Raw genomic sequence first — 16,266 nt, forward strand, 5'->3', positions numbered from 1 at the left:
CTGCCCCCCGCCACCCCATCCAACCCCCCCTCCTTCCTGACTGCCCCCCCTGGAACCCCTGTCCCATCCACCCCCCCACTCCCTGTCCCCTGACCACCACCGGAACCCCTGCCCACCCCCCGTCACCCCATCCAACCCCTCCTCTCCTTCCTCACTGCCCCCCCGGGACCCCTGCTCCCATTCAATCCCCCTGTTCCCCACCCTCTGACCGCCCCAACCCCTATCCACACCCCCAGCCCCTGACCACCACCCCGAACTTCCCTGCATGCTATCCAACCCCCGCCCCCTGCCCCCTTACCATGCTGCCTGGAGCTCCGGTGGCAGGCAGTGCAGCTGCACTAGGACAGGCAGCCACGTTGCGCAGCACCGAGTCAGGCCGAGCTCTGCAGCTGCGCTGCCTCAGGAGCTCGCTGCTCCGCCGCCCAGAGCATTGTGCCAGCGGCGCAATAAGCTGAGGCTGCAGGGGGAGGGGAAATAGCTCAGGGGCCGGACAGGATGGTTCCGCGGGCCGGATGTGGCCTGGTGGCTGTAGTTTGCCCACCTCTGTTTTAAGTGCTGCAAATGACCAGAAACAGAGAGGTGGGTTGTAAGTCAGCCAGGGTTCAGGACGCAAAACAGGTAGGGCTTTACAGATGAAATCAAAGCCTGTGACATATCTGGAGTAGTGTTGTTTTACATTGCTTAGCGGAGATAAACAACAAAAAGAATTCTGCACAAGCCCAATTAATGTTTGTCTGTATTTTGCAGTATGTATATATGCCTGTTAAATAGATAGGGGAACAGTGTCAAAACAGAATTTGTTCATAATGAAAAAATCAGAATAGTTGCAACAGACAACACAGGAAAGCAATACATTTATTTCACTGATACATCAGACTGCTGTGTACATAAACATTTCTTGAAGCTTTGATTGAATTTTGTCATTCACTCAGTCCACTGAACTTGTCACACACTTCTTATTTAACCTATGTCCTTCATGTTTCCAGTATTTTAATATCTATGCTAGCTCTCTCAAGGATACAGCTAGAGGACTCGATTGAGGATTCAGATAAAATATCTGATATCATAGTACAGCAAGGTCACCTTTGTATCCTTGTGACCAGAGCCTTGGTTCACCCTCATTGACCCTGCATGCACTTATGTTCTGTGTCAATCAAGCAAGAGTAGGGAAAGGAGAGTTGTTTATGCAAGAAAGTCTAGGCTGATTCATGTTAAACCTGTACACTTGTTACAAAATAGGCAATCAACTTTCACCTTTCTGATTCTTACTTCTCACTTAGCTTATGGCTTCTTTGGCTTTTGTTGTTTGTTCGCTTTTGTTCACTCAGAGAAAGCCTAATTCTATATTTTTCACAGAAATCAGTGAAGCCAGGGTAGGCTTCTTTTGTTAGTGTACAATATATAGCATTCAGAGAATTTTTTTATAAAAAACATTCATAACTAGTCCTCAGCATGATGATAATAATCTGTGACAAGCAACCAGAAATCCTTGAAAACTTTAACAGTTCCACAGGAAACGTTCTGAGTCTCTCAAGGAATAATAGATAGTGTTATTCATTTTTCATGAAGCTGAAAAGGGGGGGGAAGACCTAAATCATATTTTGAAATTTGCTGAAAATATATGTTTTTTCTTTGTATTTCAGGAAGAAACTGTTGACCTGTTCAGATTGGCTGCAGCCTATTGAGCCTCATCCAATGCCCATTGAAATCAATGGAAGTACTTTCATTAACTCTAGTGAGAGTCGGAAAGGTCCAATAGAATATGCAGTTGCAAATATGGAACTGTAGTATAAAATAATCTTTTTATTCTATTATTTTTTAAAGCCCTGTATGGATATAGATGGGGTCATCCCTCAGTTCTTCCAATCTCCATTCTCTCCTCAAACTAAGCAGTGCAGAGTGCAAAATGTTTCTGGAAAAGAACTGGAGCATATAACAATTTTCAACTGTGAAATCATCCAACAAATTTTGGAAAGGGCAATAAATAGTTCTAGGACAAACTGCTGGATTATATTTTATAGCTCTTCATCAATAAAGAATTGCACAGAAATTTCACCTTAGAAGCAGAGCTTTTATTCTCTTGTAGGGTTATGATTCTTGAAAACTTTTACATCATTTAAATTCCCTTTCATAGCCTCCCAAACCCTTAACTTCTTGTCTAGGTATTCAGCACACACCAAGAGCTCATTGCTACAGTCCCCTCATTGCTATGTGAGATTCACTGTTTCCTGCAAAATACGCAGTCTCATGGGCTTGGTCCCACCCAAGTTTCCCCTTACTGTAAATAGAGCTAGAAAGTAAGATCATTGTAGATACTGTAGGGATCAGAAACAATGCAGAAAACTGAGCAGCCAAAAGGGCATTTATCTTATAGCAACAGCTCACCTTCTGGAACAAATTACTTAGCAGGGGCAAAAAAGCTATTTATATGTAGCACTCAAGGAGCTGCATAATCTCCCCCAAACTTTGTTTCCCCTCTCTAATTTAAAGTAGTCCATGTTCCAAAGGTAGAAAAATCAAGGGTTCTTGATTGCTGACAAACTATACAAAACTATTCATAGACCTTCTTAGTTGTAGTTACAAACAGCTAAATGTGAGAGGTTTTCCCCCACCCCATTTTTAGTATGGTTCATAGGCCCAAAGTGATATAAAATGATAATGATAACATCAGAATAATGGAAGAAGATGTAGTGGATGGGGGAAGGTGAATTAACAACTACTTAGGTAATGGATAGAGGAAATGGAGTCTTAAAAAAAACCCACCATGGATGAATTTTCAAAACTTGGCCTTTATTTGGGCACACTAAATTTTTGAGTAATATCATAAAAAATAAAGAGGAGGATTGGTCTAGAAAGGAAGAATGATGTTGTTGTTTAAGCACTGAACCAGGACTCACAGGCCATGATTTTCAAAACTGATTACTGATATTTCAGAATTCTGTTTTTGTGAAATCAACTTGTTGAGCATCTATGCTCTGACTCTGACCTGCTCTGCATGTATTTTGCACAGGTGTGTTGTGGAAAATGAGACACACCATCTGTTTGGTTCAAAGAGCCTGAGGCCTTTTATTAGATACAAGCATGCAGGGAGAGGGAGACCAAGATGGTCATGCGCAGGTGCCACCCTGGTCTCTCTCTACCCTGCTCCTATAATACCAGTCTTATATAGGTCCAAATCCAAGCCAAATGATACATTTCCTTATTAGTTATTTTTCACCACTTAAGCACTATTAATAAAGCCTTATAAGCAGATAACAGAAAGACAGTTTCAAAATTAGCACTGTGCTGACACACCTTGTTATTATCAAGATCTGCGGTTTGCTGTGGCAGCATTTTGACTACGGACTTTTGCAGGGTGGAGAGCACATATAATGGATGGCTAGCAACTCTTCCAGAGGCCCTTTGGTTCTTTTCTAGTTAGAGATTGGCCTAGTCCATTATCTGGGTCAAGTGCCACAGCCCAGCATACGTAAATGCTTTTAGCTTAAGCCAAGTCTTACAGGATACATGCCGTAGGCCTCTTGCGTTACAGCTCATGCATATGTTGCATAGATTGTGCCACAGAATGGGAAGGGGTCAGGTGTTGTATCAACCAGGCAAGGTACTCACAAGCTTCAACAGGACTTTATTTTCAAAGTGGAAACCTCTTTACCAAGCTGCTGCTGCACCATATGTAGCTTTCTCCCAGCCTCGCAACGCTTCCCTGCTCCTTCCTGTTTCCTGTCCTTTCAGACTCCCAACAGCCAGTGCTCCCAATTCTAATAATTACAAGCAACATGTAAACACCACATTCCCTCCTCTTTTAAGAAACTCTCCCACTTAAAATAAACATTATTCTAACCACGGGAACAAATATGAAACAAGACACTATACTGTTGGCAGAAATATTACACTAAAAACACTGTAGATACTACATAACAGTCTCTAGTCCAGACAGGTGGTTGTCTGGGTCTGACAGCTTGTCTCTCAAGCCCCGGTTCCAGTGCAATGTCTTGTTGTGTTGGTACTACTGTGTAGTCATCCAATGCAGACTGGGTGTTGGCATAATCTCCTCTTGGTGCATAGGCAGTTGCAAGATAAGAAGCGTTCCATACCTGCCCATCAGCAAGTCGATAGGGGTAAGGTCCCTTCTTCTCTATGATTTTAAGAGGAGCTGTGAATTTATGGTCCCCTTTGCGTAAAATTCCAGGTTTTCGTATTCTAACAAAGGAACCACACTCAAACTTTGGTTCCTTAGCACCCCACCGCTTGTCTGTGAAAGCTTTAGACTTTGCTTGTTCTGTTCAACTGGTTTTCTCACATCATCCTCAGCTGGGGCATCAGGTCGTGCCTTTAACAATCCAGCAATGTTCAGTTTAGTATTCATCTGTTTCCCATGCAGTAACTCTGTGGGTGATCTTTACGTTGTGGCATGTTGTGTAGCCCGGTATGCTTGCAAGAAATCAGTAATGAAGGGTATCCACAATCGCCCTTCCAGTTTAGCCGTTTGCAACTCTTTCAAATTTCTGTTAAACCGTTCGATTTCCCCATTGACTTGAGGGTAATATAGGGATGACCTTCTGTGTAAAATGTTCCTCTGTGCTAGAAAAGTTTCAAACTCCAGGGAAGTAAGTTGACTACCATTATCTGAAACCAGTTCTTTGGCGTTACCTGGCCTGCTAAAAACTGAAGAGAGGAAATTAATTACTGTAGCAGAAGAGATTTGTGATGTAAACGCTACCTCAGGCCATTTACTGAAATAGTCTATTAAAGTGATGGCATAATGGCAGTCACTTGGAGCAGTATCAAAGGGTCCTACAATGTCAATCACCACTTTTTCCCCATGCAGATTCAGGAAGAGGAACAGGCTGTAATGGAGGGGTACATGTCACTGCTGTCTTATCATGCATTTGGCAAGTGACACAGGATTTTATGAGTGCTTCAGTTTGAGAGTCCATCCCTGGCCACCAATACAGATCCCATAGTCATTGTTTAGTTCGGACAATTCCTTGATGAGTATCGTGTGCCAGGTGTATGAGTTTTGACTGTAATTTTTCTGGTACAAGAAGCCGGTGTGTACCGCATAGCACACAGCCATCAAACAAAGAAAGTTCATCCCAAACTCTAAAATAAGGCAGCAAAACTAGGTCAAGGTTTTTAGGGTGATTGGGCCATCTCTTTGTCAGAAATTCCTGCAGTTTGTTGAATTGGACACGCTGAACAAGCAGCTTGAAATTGTTCTCTTGTAACTGCAGTGAGAGTGCGTGTAATAAGCGCAACCAGTACATCCTCATCCTCCAGTGGACCATCTGGTGAAGGCAAAGGCAGGCAAGAAAGGCAATCAGTGATCACATTTTGGTTTCCAGGCTTATATTCCAGTTCATAATTGAAAGAGAGTAATCTTGCAGACCATTGAGCAATATGGTATCCTGCTCTTCCCAGTCCTTTAGTTGTGTGCAACGTCGTCAAAGGGCTGTGGTCTGTGCGCAACTTGAACATGAGGCCCCACTGGTAAGTTCTCCATTTTTCAGTAGCCCAGACACAAGCAAGTGCTTCTTTTTCGACTGTAGAATATTTTCTCTCAGCAGTACTTAGTGTCCTTGAAGCAAATGCAACAGTCCTCTCTGTGTTGTTCTCATGCAGTTGTGTGAGGACAGCTCCAAGTCCATAATCAGAAGCATCAGTAGTTACAATTGTGGGCAATGCAGGACTGAACAGTGCAAGAACTGGACTATGTACAATCAAGTCTTTCACCGTTTCAAAACTAGCTTGTGCATCCATTGTCCACACTAAGGTTGAACTTCTCCGTAGTAATTCTTGTAATGGTTCAATGACAGAAGCATAATTGGGAATGAATTTTGCATACCAGGAGGTAAGGCTGAAGAAGGAATGTAAGGTTTGCAAATCTGTTGGAGGAGGAGCATTTGAAATTGCCAGGATATGATCTGGATCAGGTTTTAGTCCAGCCTGTGAAATTGTATGCCCCAGAGACGAGAGTTCAGTTTGTCTAAATTTGCATTAGGACCTATTGAGCTGGAGGCCTGCTGTGCTGATGCAGTTTAGTACAGACTGCAGGTTATTATCATGCTCCTCAGAAGTATTTCCAAACATAATAATATCATCCAGATAGCACCGAACTCCATGTTGATTCTTCAGAATCAATGACATTTTTTTGAAATGAGAGACCGTATGGAACATGTATAAAACTAAATAGTCTCTCATGTATAATAAATGCTGTGAGGTCTCTGCTATCTTCATGCAACATAACCTGGTGGTATGCCCTCTGCAAATCACGAATAGAAAACAACTTTGCTCCCCGGAGTTCTGCAAATACTTCTTCTATTTGAGGAAGAGGATGGCTGTCAATCACAATAGCTTTATTTGGATCCCTTAAGTCCACACAAAGGCGAATGCCTCCACCCTTCTTCTGCATCACTACTATAGGTGAAACCCATTCCGAGGAGTCGATCTCCTCAATAATGTCCTTTTGAACAAGTTTTCTAAGTTCCTCTCAAACAGCTTCCCTGACTGAAAATGGTAAGTGCCGTAACTTCTGTCGTACAGGCATCACATTATTCCGCATTTTAACTTTATGCAGAAACCCATAAGCACAGCCAAGTTACTCCTCAAGCTGGTGTTGGGTCCCAGCTGAAACTGGTGTGTGTACCAAAGAAGTGCTTTGCTGAGAAAGATCAATCCGTCCATTAACTACCCTGAGATTTAAAGCAGCCAATAAATCTCTGCAAATGATAGGAGTGCTTTTGTGGACAATGTAGAACTCTGCATTTATGCAGCAATCACCAAAAGTAACTATTACTGGCAGGCAGCCATGTCCTGGAATATGGTTTTTCAAATAGCACACCAAGTGAAGTTTGGGTTCAGTAAGAGGCACATCTTTAAAGTAATGCAGATAGATGGAATCAGGTAGTATAGATAGTGCTGAGTCAGTGTCCAACATTAGCTGAATAGAGTGTGGTTTGCCTGAGGGTATGGCTGAAACGTTTACAGTGCACTTTATCTGTTCTGGAATATGTGCAGTTGTGATTTTGCCCACGCTCAGCACAGTAACATCTGGTATTGTAACTGCATGCACCTGATGATTGAACTGGCTACTGTGACATACTTTAGCAAAATGTCCAATCTTTTTGCAATGATTGCACTGAGCTACTTTTGCCGGAAATCCTGTGTTGCTTGCAAGGTATTGTGGGGATCCACAGTGAAAACATGCTTTTACTGTATTTTGAATTTGCTGATTCGGTGGTTTTTCATTCGTTTTCCTCTTGCAATTGTGTGTCTGCAGTGGAAGTGAACTTTTCTGCAAAGGAGTCACAGCTTGGACTGTGCCTCCTGTATCCATGCTCATTATTTTAGCTTCACCTGTAGCTGACTCAATCTGAGTAGCAATGGTTACTGCTTCTTCTAGTGTATGTTGTGGTTCTAGAAGTAACCATTCTCTTACACGAAGCATGGTTGTTTTCTCAATGAGCTGGTCACAAATTACAATCAGACTCCTCAGGGAAGCAATATACTGCATTATAGTTTCCCCTGGTTTCTGCTCACGCTGGTGAAATCTGTAGCGATTAGCTACTACATTCACTTTTGGCACAAAAAATTTCTTAAATATGAGACTGCACTCACTGCATTAATCATCTGCAAGGGGAAAAGTGTAAAATATACGCTGCCCTTCTGCTCCAAGGCAGTGGATTAGCAGAGCACGCTTTCTTACTTCAGAAATCTCTGTAGCAGTGATTGCAAGCAGATAAGTCTCAAACATATGGATCCAGGTAGTAAAAATAATTGGAGGCTCACCAGGGCTTTGCAGAAAGGGTGCAGGTGGGTTCAGAGGCAGAAGATCCATCCTCGTCGCCAAAATGTTGAATCAACCAGGCAAGGTACTAACAAGCTTCAACAGGACTTTATTTTCAAAGTGGAAACCTCTTTACCAAGCTGCTGCTGCACCCTCTGTAGTTTTTTCCCAGCCTCTCAACTCCTCCCCCTCCTTCCTGTTTCCTATCCTTTCAGACTCCCAACAGCCAGTGCTCCCAATTCTAATAATTACAAGCAACATCTAAACACCACATCAGCTCAATAGTAATTTCTCCCACAGGTGTAAATCATAAGGTGGAGGAAAATGAAGCATCAGGCCTTGTGTGTGCAAGACAGTGAACAAAAACTGAACATACAAAGTTGCACACACAGAAATGGAGACTGGATTAGAAACCTTTTGAAAATGTAGCACTTGGAGTTTAAGTCTCCATCTATTTATATTAGAAGCACAGACCAGAACAGAGACACTCTTATTTTATGTCTGTACAGCTCCCAGCACCTTGGACTCCTGATTCTAACTGTGGCCCTTGGGTTTTGCCATGATGTAAGTAGTAAATAACATCTTATGCTACTGAGTAACATTTTGAAGATAAACCAATTCAAACTATTTGTAGTTTTCTTAATTGATGAGGCTGGAGGTTTTCATTCAGTAGTTATAAATTAATGCAGAATTAACAAAGCAGCAATGGAAGCATTCTTTCACAGATATTTCAAAACCTTGTGGTACTGTAAAGTTTTATTCTTGGAATATACTACCATTTGTTTCTTAATTAAAATTTAAATTTTTTAGGTACCACTAAAAATGCAAAACAATTTTCTTCCCTTAATGATCCTTTCTAACCTGTGAATAAATTAATATCTAAATACCTGAAGAAAAATGTGCTTTTACAAGGGTATTTAAGGAAAGTGCTACAGAACAATGTCTGATCACTGACAGTAATCAGTTGGCTCAGCCTAGAGAAATGAAGAAAACAAAACCTTAAATATTTACTACATATACATCTTCCAAGTTTATGATCCAGTCCAGTTCTCATTGAAGCCAAAGGAAAAATTCCATTGATTTAAACTGGAGCAGGAGCAGACTCTTTGTTAATAACATGAACAGTGATTTCAAGAATGGTTTCATATTTTATAGAGAAACATATGAGCTCAATCAGTGTTACAAACTACATAAATATGCACCCAAACTATTTGATAGCCAGCATCATGAATTATATTTTACAATTTGAAGAGTTTTCCTTTAAGCTCAAATTTCCAGCTCTGAAGGAATTCTGAAAACTCCTGTAATATTTCATACATATTGCATAACATGTTTTGAAAGATGTCCCAACAACAAAGATATTACTAAATTACAGTGACAAACATTAGAAATGAAGCCAAAAAGAATTTTAAAAACATCTACACTTTCATTTTAATTTATTTTCCATTGTAAATAATCCCATACCTTACACAATTAGTTCCTCCTGTAATCAAACTGCAAAGCACTTTGCTACTACTTAAAATTAATGACTAATGGTCCACAAAGCCAACAAGGAAGTAAATTTATGCCAGCTGAGTAACAGGCTGAACCACTCTCAGCCAGTTACATCCAGATAAATTAAGCATGTCATGTGATACTATGTCAAAGCTAACGTATAATTTTCCTACTTCCATTCAGGTGGTATGCATGTGACAAATACAACTTTAAGTTTCCAACAACAGATGTTGTTATAGCAACTGAATAGGGCATTCAGAGATACTGTGTGAAAGTCACAGATGACAGAAGTTATAAGGAAAGACTTGATTTATAATTGTTTCACAGAACTTTAACTCTCGGGCCTATTGGTGTTTTGTAAAAGGATTTCTATTACAGTTTCTGAAACTACCAGGGAACATTAAAACTCCTACTGTAAAGAAAATGAAATAAATGTAAATTTTCAGTCAGTTGGAAGTTGTCAGAAAAGGAGGCTAGCACTTTAATGCAGGTTTTGAAAAACAAGGTTTGGACTAGAATGGAATTTAGATCTTATTCTTATCTCATATTATTGTAATACCATTATCTTCAGTGGAGTTCCTCCTCCTTTACAGTGATATAAGAGTGATTGGAATCTTACCTTCCATGCACAAAGATGATAGGATTGGTGAGAGGGAGGCAAAATTGGATGTCTCCTGAAATTTCCAAGAAGCAAAAATACTGTATTTTCATGTCTGGAGCAGTGTTCCCTCTAATTTGTTCCACACATGTGTGGAATGAATTTTGTTATGTGCACCAATATGGAAGTGATGTGTGACACATCATTTTCATATTGGTTCACATAACAACATTTGTCGGGGGGGAGGGGTTCGGAGTGTGGGAGGGGGCTCAGGGCTGGAGCAGAGGGTTGGGGTGCAGGGATGTGAGGACTCTGGCTGGGGTGCAGGCTCTGGGGAGGGTCCAGGGATGAGGGGTTCAGGGCTGGGGCAGAGGTTTGGGGTGTGGGGGAGTGAGGGCTCTGGGGTGATGCTGGGGATGAGGGGCTCAGGGCTGGGGCAAAGTGTGGTGCAGGGGGTGAGGGCTTCGGCTGGGGATGTGGGCTCCGGGGTGGGGCCGGGGGTTTGGGGTGCAGGAGGGTGCTCCGGGGCTGTGGCAGGGAGAGAGGACTCCCCAGCTCTCTCTACCCGCAGCAGCACCTGGGCTGTGGGGGAGAGTCTCCTCTCCCCGCCGCAGCAGTTTCAAGGCTGGGGCTGCGGGATAGGCACCCCACCCCCGGCCGCAGCAGGTCTGGGGCTGAGTTGGGGCCAGAGGAGGGGCGCCACAGCTGCAGTAGGTCCAGGGCGGGGCTGGGTTCAGGCCACTCCTCCCCTGGCCGCGGCAGGTTGGGGGCTGGGCTGGAGAAGGGGTGCCCCTCCCCCAGCCGTGGCAGGTCCCAGCTGGGCAAGTTCCCTGAGCGCATGTGTGGAGCTAAATGGGCTGCTGCGCAGCCACGCAGCTTACAGGGAACTTAGGTCTGGAGCCATATATGTGTTTAAATAAGTACAGTGATTTTAGTTATGAACGTGAAAGACCATGTGCTTGCGGGAGAGGGAGAAATGAAGAAAACAATAAAGGAATGTTGGAAGGCATAGAAGTTTAACATGCTGAATTCAGCAAAGAAATTGTGGGAGAGCAGAAGGAGTTGAAAAACAATAAGAACCTTAGAAAGTAATATGAAAATAAGCTAATAAAATATTTTGGTTACAAAAAATGAAAATGGATGGTTAGAGCTTTAGATTCTTCAAGGTGCTAAGCATTCCTATGACACAATGAGTGGCCTCAACTTCATCTGATCAGAGATGTTGGCATCCTTTTGTCTGCGAGAGACAGTGGAAATTACAGCCTATGATGTAGATGGTTTGCAATGTCTCATATGACTAAATAGTTCAATCCGAGGTCATTTGCAACAACGACCTTTGGCAGTTGCAAATGTATGTATCATAAAACCCTCTCAAGAGGTGCACGGTTACTTTCGTAGTATCACATTCTACATGACTCCACTCTCACACTTCTAACCCCATTGTAGTTCATGGAGTTACACCACTGTAAAATTGGTGTGAGAGCAGAATCAGGCCCCTTGTGTTTAATGCCTGCAATAGGGCATGCTGACTGCTTAAAACAGGCTACTAACCCAGTAAAGCTCTATTCCCAGTTCAGCCCAGAACAAAGGCATTCTGGAGGTTGTGGTTCCCAAAGGGACCATGAAAACTGTAGGCAATAGCCAGGAATTCTGGAAAAAAGGAGGGAGGAATATAATTAAACTCCGTGCCCAGATAAGTAATGAGAGAGCAGGGCGGGAGTAAGGCCTAATGTAGACATCTCTGCTAAGAGTGGCAGAGACTCTGTCTCTCTCTAGTAAAATGACCTGGAAAGAGGGCCTAAAAAGACAGCCAGGTGGCTGGGTAAAATACACCCAGAGGGAGGGATTTTATTTTGGCTGGTCTCACAGCTGTAGTTTGTGCTTGTGAGTTCCTTTCTGATTCTGAGGGCCACCAGGGGATGTTGGTGTGTTATTTTGGATGGGTGGAAGATTTAAGTGAGGAATGTGACCCAGAGAGAGAAAGAGAAAATGAGTGGATGAGATGCAGTTATACCTGGAGAAGGAGGAAAACTGATAGGCTCTTGATGGGGGGCTGTTGCACAAGTATAAGACAGGGTAGATGTTTCAGATTTTTGTTACCCTAGAAGAGGAAACTCTTGATGTAGCTGCAAAACTAAATTAGTCTATTAAGAGTGGGAAACTGAGGCATACCTACTTTTGTATGATGGAAGGGTTGCAATGCCTTTCAGAGATTTCTCTTTCTTTCTTTGACCTTAGCCCTCCTACAGAGAAGGTACCAAACTGTCACTTCATATTGTAGGTTGCAGTGCAAATTAACCCTTCTCTTTAGCTCCAATTTTGTGAATTGACTGATGGGACTGTAGTAGAAAGAGAGAGCCTGTGACAAGGGGCCTGATGTAAGGCCTCAGGCCTGAACTAAAGTCAAGCCCGGCTGACATAAAGCAGAGTTAGCAAAAGTCAGGCCAAGTAATGGACCTGTCCTGTTACAAAGCAGATGCCTGCTTGCAGGCTCATTGTCCAATACATGAACTTGGCAAGAATACGACTGGTGTTGCAAAAACACACACGCGTTCCTAAGTACCAGGCACAGGACACTCATGCAAACATATTCCAGAACGGTTGTACTGAATCACACTCCCCAAAGATAAGGAGAGCAGACTGACCCCTCCTAAAGATAAGATCTGGATGACAGTGTGATGGATAGACATCTTTTGATCAAACCAACATGCACAAGGTAATGAATGGGTGGCAACAAATCATGTCAGGGGGCAGTAATTAACTAGGTCAGTGGGGCAATATGTAACTTGTTTGTATTGGTATATAATGTGGTGTCTGAGAGGGAGTGTCTTTGGCCAGCCTCAGGGGGCAGTGGCTGAGCCACTTGCAGACACTGATCCGGGAAGCTAGGATCGTGCTTCGTTGGCAGTAAACGTGGCCGGGTGCCTTCACTAAAAACCGAGTCTGTGGATTTATTGGGCAGTCCGATCGAAGTCTGCTGTATCTGCTATCTGCACAGAGCTGGGATGGCACACTGAGAAAACACACACACACAGCCAAACATCTGACCATAGGGACAGTTGTGATAACACAGGAAACTTCATCTCTCCCCTTGAGACTGTACTTTGTGACATCTATGATACTCACAGCAAAGAGGGCTTTGCCCCTGTAATTTCCTCTCAAACCCATGCATTCCACTATGCAATACAGACCACTGTGATTGCTAGCAATGTCCAGCATTCCAACTGACCAGTTTGATTACACAGTAATAGCACTATTTTCCTCAGTTTATATCCACTTCTTGAATTGCTGTAACTTTTATTATGAAGCTAATTACATTTTCCTACATAAACATCTCAGACTGACTGCTTTTTCAGTCTGCTTAACAAGCTTTGCACAAGGAAACTAGGCCCTCGAGCCTAAAATTATGTACACTGCTTGCATTTTCATCGCATGCTGCTATTGCACAAGTAGTTCAGCCAGACTATGAAGCCAGATGTTAGTACATGCTGCTGATCTAAATCATCCATGCCAAGTTAGAAATGAATAACATGAGATCATTGTGTACAAATACACTACTTACCAAGAAACAAAATATAGTGCATTTTAAGTGAGAGGTAAAACACATTGGACAAGGCTTTTTTCATATAGTGTAATTAACCCCTTCACATTTTCACACAATACTGCAACCCTTCATCAAGGATCGGAGGTGAGGTATTAAGTAATATAAGGTTAAACACTATGAGAGCTTAGTTATGCTAAAAGACATAATATACAGCATTTGATCAACTGATTGATTGTTACAAGTGAATTTCATAATAATATTGGGGCTATTTATTTTACTTATTGCAGAAATTCCTGATCAAGAAAGCTACATTCATGTTTTATTATTATTCCTGTATTTAAAAAAATCTAAATTAAACTGGAGTTAAGATTAAGGTTGAGTATGTATCAGTTATTTCATGGTAAAAACATTTCAGAGATGATGTGATTATCCCTAAAACAAGTTTTACAACTCCAGGAAATTCAAAGTTGAAGATAACCTTAAAAGAAATCCAAACCTACTAAGATAAGGAAATGCACGTAAGGCACCCAAACACCTTTAACTCCATTCTGTACTGATGCTGTGCAATGACCAGACAATTATGATTAGTGTATAATTGTGTTTGTAGTCCCAGTGTAGATTAAAATAATTTGTAAAGACTCTTTTCTTTTTTTTCCTTCATTTTTCCTCCTTATTTTGTCACTACATGTATTTGGGTCAGGCTGGTGTGCAGCTGCATAACAATAACAATTATTTGTCCCTGAGACCATATTTACTCTTAAGATTCAAAAAGACATCAGTTTGTCCTCATCAAACAGATCTTTAAAGACACTTGCTTTCATATATATTTTCACTTTGCTTTTTTATATTAAGACTCTCTGGGGATTTGGATGCATCCATGCTGCTTCACACTTCTCAGGTTAGATATTTCCACCTCTCCACCAGTTTAGACAAGATATCTAAACTTACGCAGTCCAATCCCATGTAGCCAAGCCTATCATGAACAGATTAGTCCTCGTTCTCTTAGAGTGAGCCAATACTGGCCTCATCAATCTTCTCTCTGCCCAGCCAGCATCAGAAAGTTTTAGAAAACTGACTTGTGGCTGTGCGAATTCTTGCTGCTCACTTTCATGGTGTGTGCCCTTCCCCATGCTGTAATAATCAGCTGTCGTCTTCATTCTAGACATTTTCTCAGTCCTCCTCCCTTCCTACAACATGTCATAGCATCACTGACACACACCAGGAAAGCATAGCTATCCTTTCTAACCACCATGCTCCCCCAACACTTTTCCTTTGGTAATGTAACATGACATTGTGACAGGGCATGAGGACCATTAGAGGACCTCACACCTCCATAGTAACTCTTCAGTTCTGGCTTTCCTAGTTCCTCCTCTGAAGCAACTAGCAAATAATACCTGCTATTGGATTCTCCCCGCATGACCCTTGCCCTCAGGTTACAATATGATCTAACATTGTATATGCATCTTCTTCAGAACATAAGAACAGCCGTGCTGGGTCAGACCACTGGCCTATCTAGCTCAGTATCCTGTCTTCCAACAGTGGCCAATGCCAGGTACTTCAAAGGGGATGAACAGAACAGGTAATCATCAAGTGATCCATCCCCAGTCAACTATTCCCAATTTCTGGCAAGCTTCTTCTCCACTGAGTTTTAATTTTGGTCTCTTGGAAGCACAAGACCAGCCAGCAGTAATCATTCATAAGAGGTACCTCCTACTGTTGCTTCTCTGCTCTATTATGACCCACTATTGGTTGCTGTGTCCCACTGATCCTTGTGCTCACTCCAAATGCTGGCCTGAATTCTAATGGTGCATGATTAGTCCTCCCTGCCTGCTTTGACCAGTAAAGGCAAACATGAAATATGAAAACTAAGCCCAGAAATGTGGGCTGAGTGCTTTCAGTATCCAGGCAGTAACATGAACTGTTTACAATTATTATTATTCTGTGAACTCCTCTTATTCAGAATGCATCATTCTCTGACTTTGCAAATACCTGTGGTTTTGTGGCAACCCAGGGCACTGTTGATCTCACAGAATGCACAGAATTCACAGCATTCTTGAATATTTTAACAAAACTAGAAGTCTCAGAGAGAAATAAATTACCAATGAAACTAGAATCCTAACTGATTCAGTGCTACACTCAGGTATTCCTGTTAAATTCTGTTAAAAAGCTTCAAGGGATGCATTAAGGATGTCAGTATTGTTCCTATTATAACATTTCCTGGGTCAAGTCTTAAAGGAAGGATATTCACCCACATTTTTTACTCTACATTGATAAGTCTGTACTTTCCCCAACACTTGTAAGTCTGTAGTTTTCCCACTGAAATTATCATGATTTTGGCAAATCAATTTTGTCAATTTTGTGTAATTTTTAAATATAATAATGAAACTTCTGGCTCAATACTGGGTACCCCTGCTCTTTTGGACTGACCCAAAGGGAAAGCATTGGGTTATTATAAATCATTCTAGGATGAGCAGGACTCAGGTTAGCATCTAGCCAGCAGCAGGAACTGTATGATACAGAGTTCCTGGGAAGAGGAAATAAAGGCACTATACGGATTTTGGAGCAGGCACTGTGTCCAGAACAGCATAGGGACCTACTGTGCAGCAATGTGGCAGGGAGAGATCCTCAGTGTGACAGTCAGAAGATGCCTAGAACACCAGAAACTGAAGACTAGGCCTGTGAGACCAAAGGCCTAGTAGGACTCTTATCTCCTCATAGAGAGGTGCACATAATGAAGCTCCTTGGATCTTAGACCCAGGGAACTCTGAGAGGTTAGCTTGTACTCTTTATTTGGATGTCCTCTAGTCTACATCTACACTACAAACCACTGGTGGCAGCACGGAG

General features: G+C 42.2%; 1 protein-coding gene across 6 annotated transcripts in view; it reads right to left on the bottom strand.

Moving 5' to 3' along the window:
- The window catches only part of SLC16A7 (solute carrier family 16 member 7), a 148,075-nt gene that overhangs the window by 87,529 nt on the left and 44,280 nt on the right, over window positions 1-16,266 (bottom strand). Inside the window, exon 1 of one of the 6 annotated variants that reach the window (XM_073327959.1) lies at window positions 9,251-9,309. The exons of the other annotated variants lie outside the window; for them this stretch is intronic. The gene's annotated coding sequence lies outside the window, so the exon portion shown is untranslated. Of the gene's footprint in view, window positions 1-9,250; window positions 9,310-16,266 lie in introns of those variants that run through there. 6 annotated transcript variants of the gene reach the window in all.

The sequence above is a fragment of the Lepidochelys kempii genome, chromosome 1 (assembly GCF_965140265.1).
Source record: "Lepidochelys kempii isolate rLepKem1 chromosome 1, rLepKem1.hap2, whole genome shotgun sequence".
Lineage (NCBI taxonomy): Eukaryota > Metazoa > Chordata > Testudines > Cheloniidae > Lepidochelys > Lepidochelys kempii.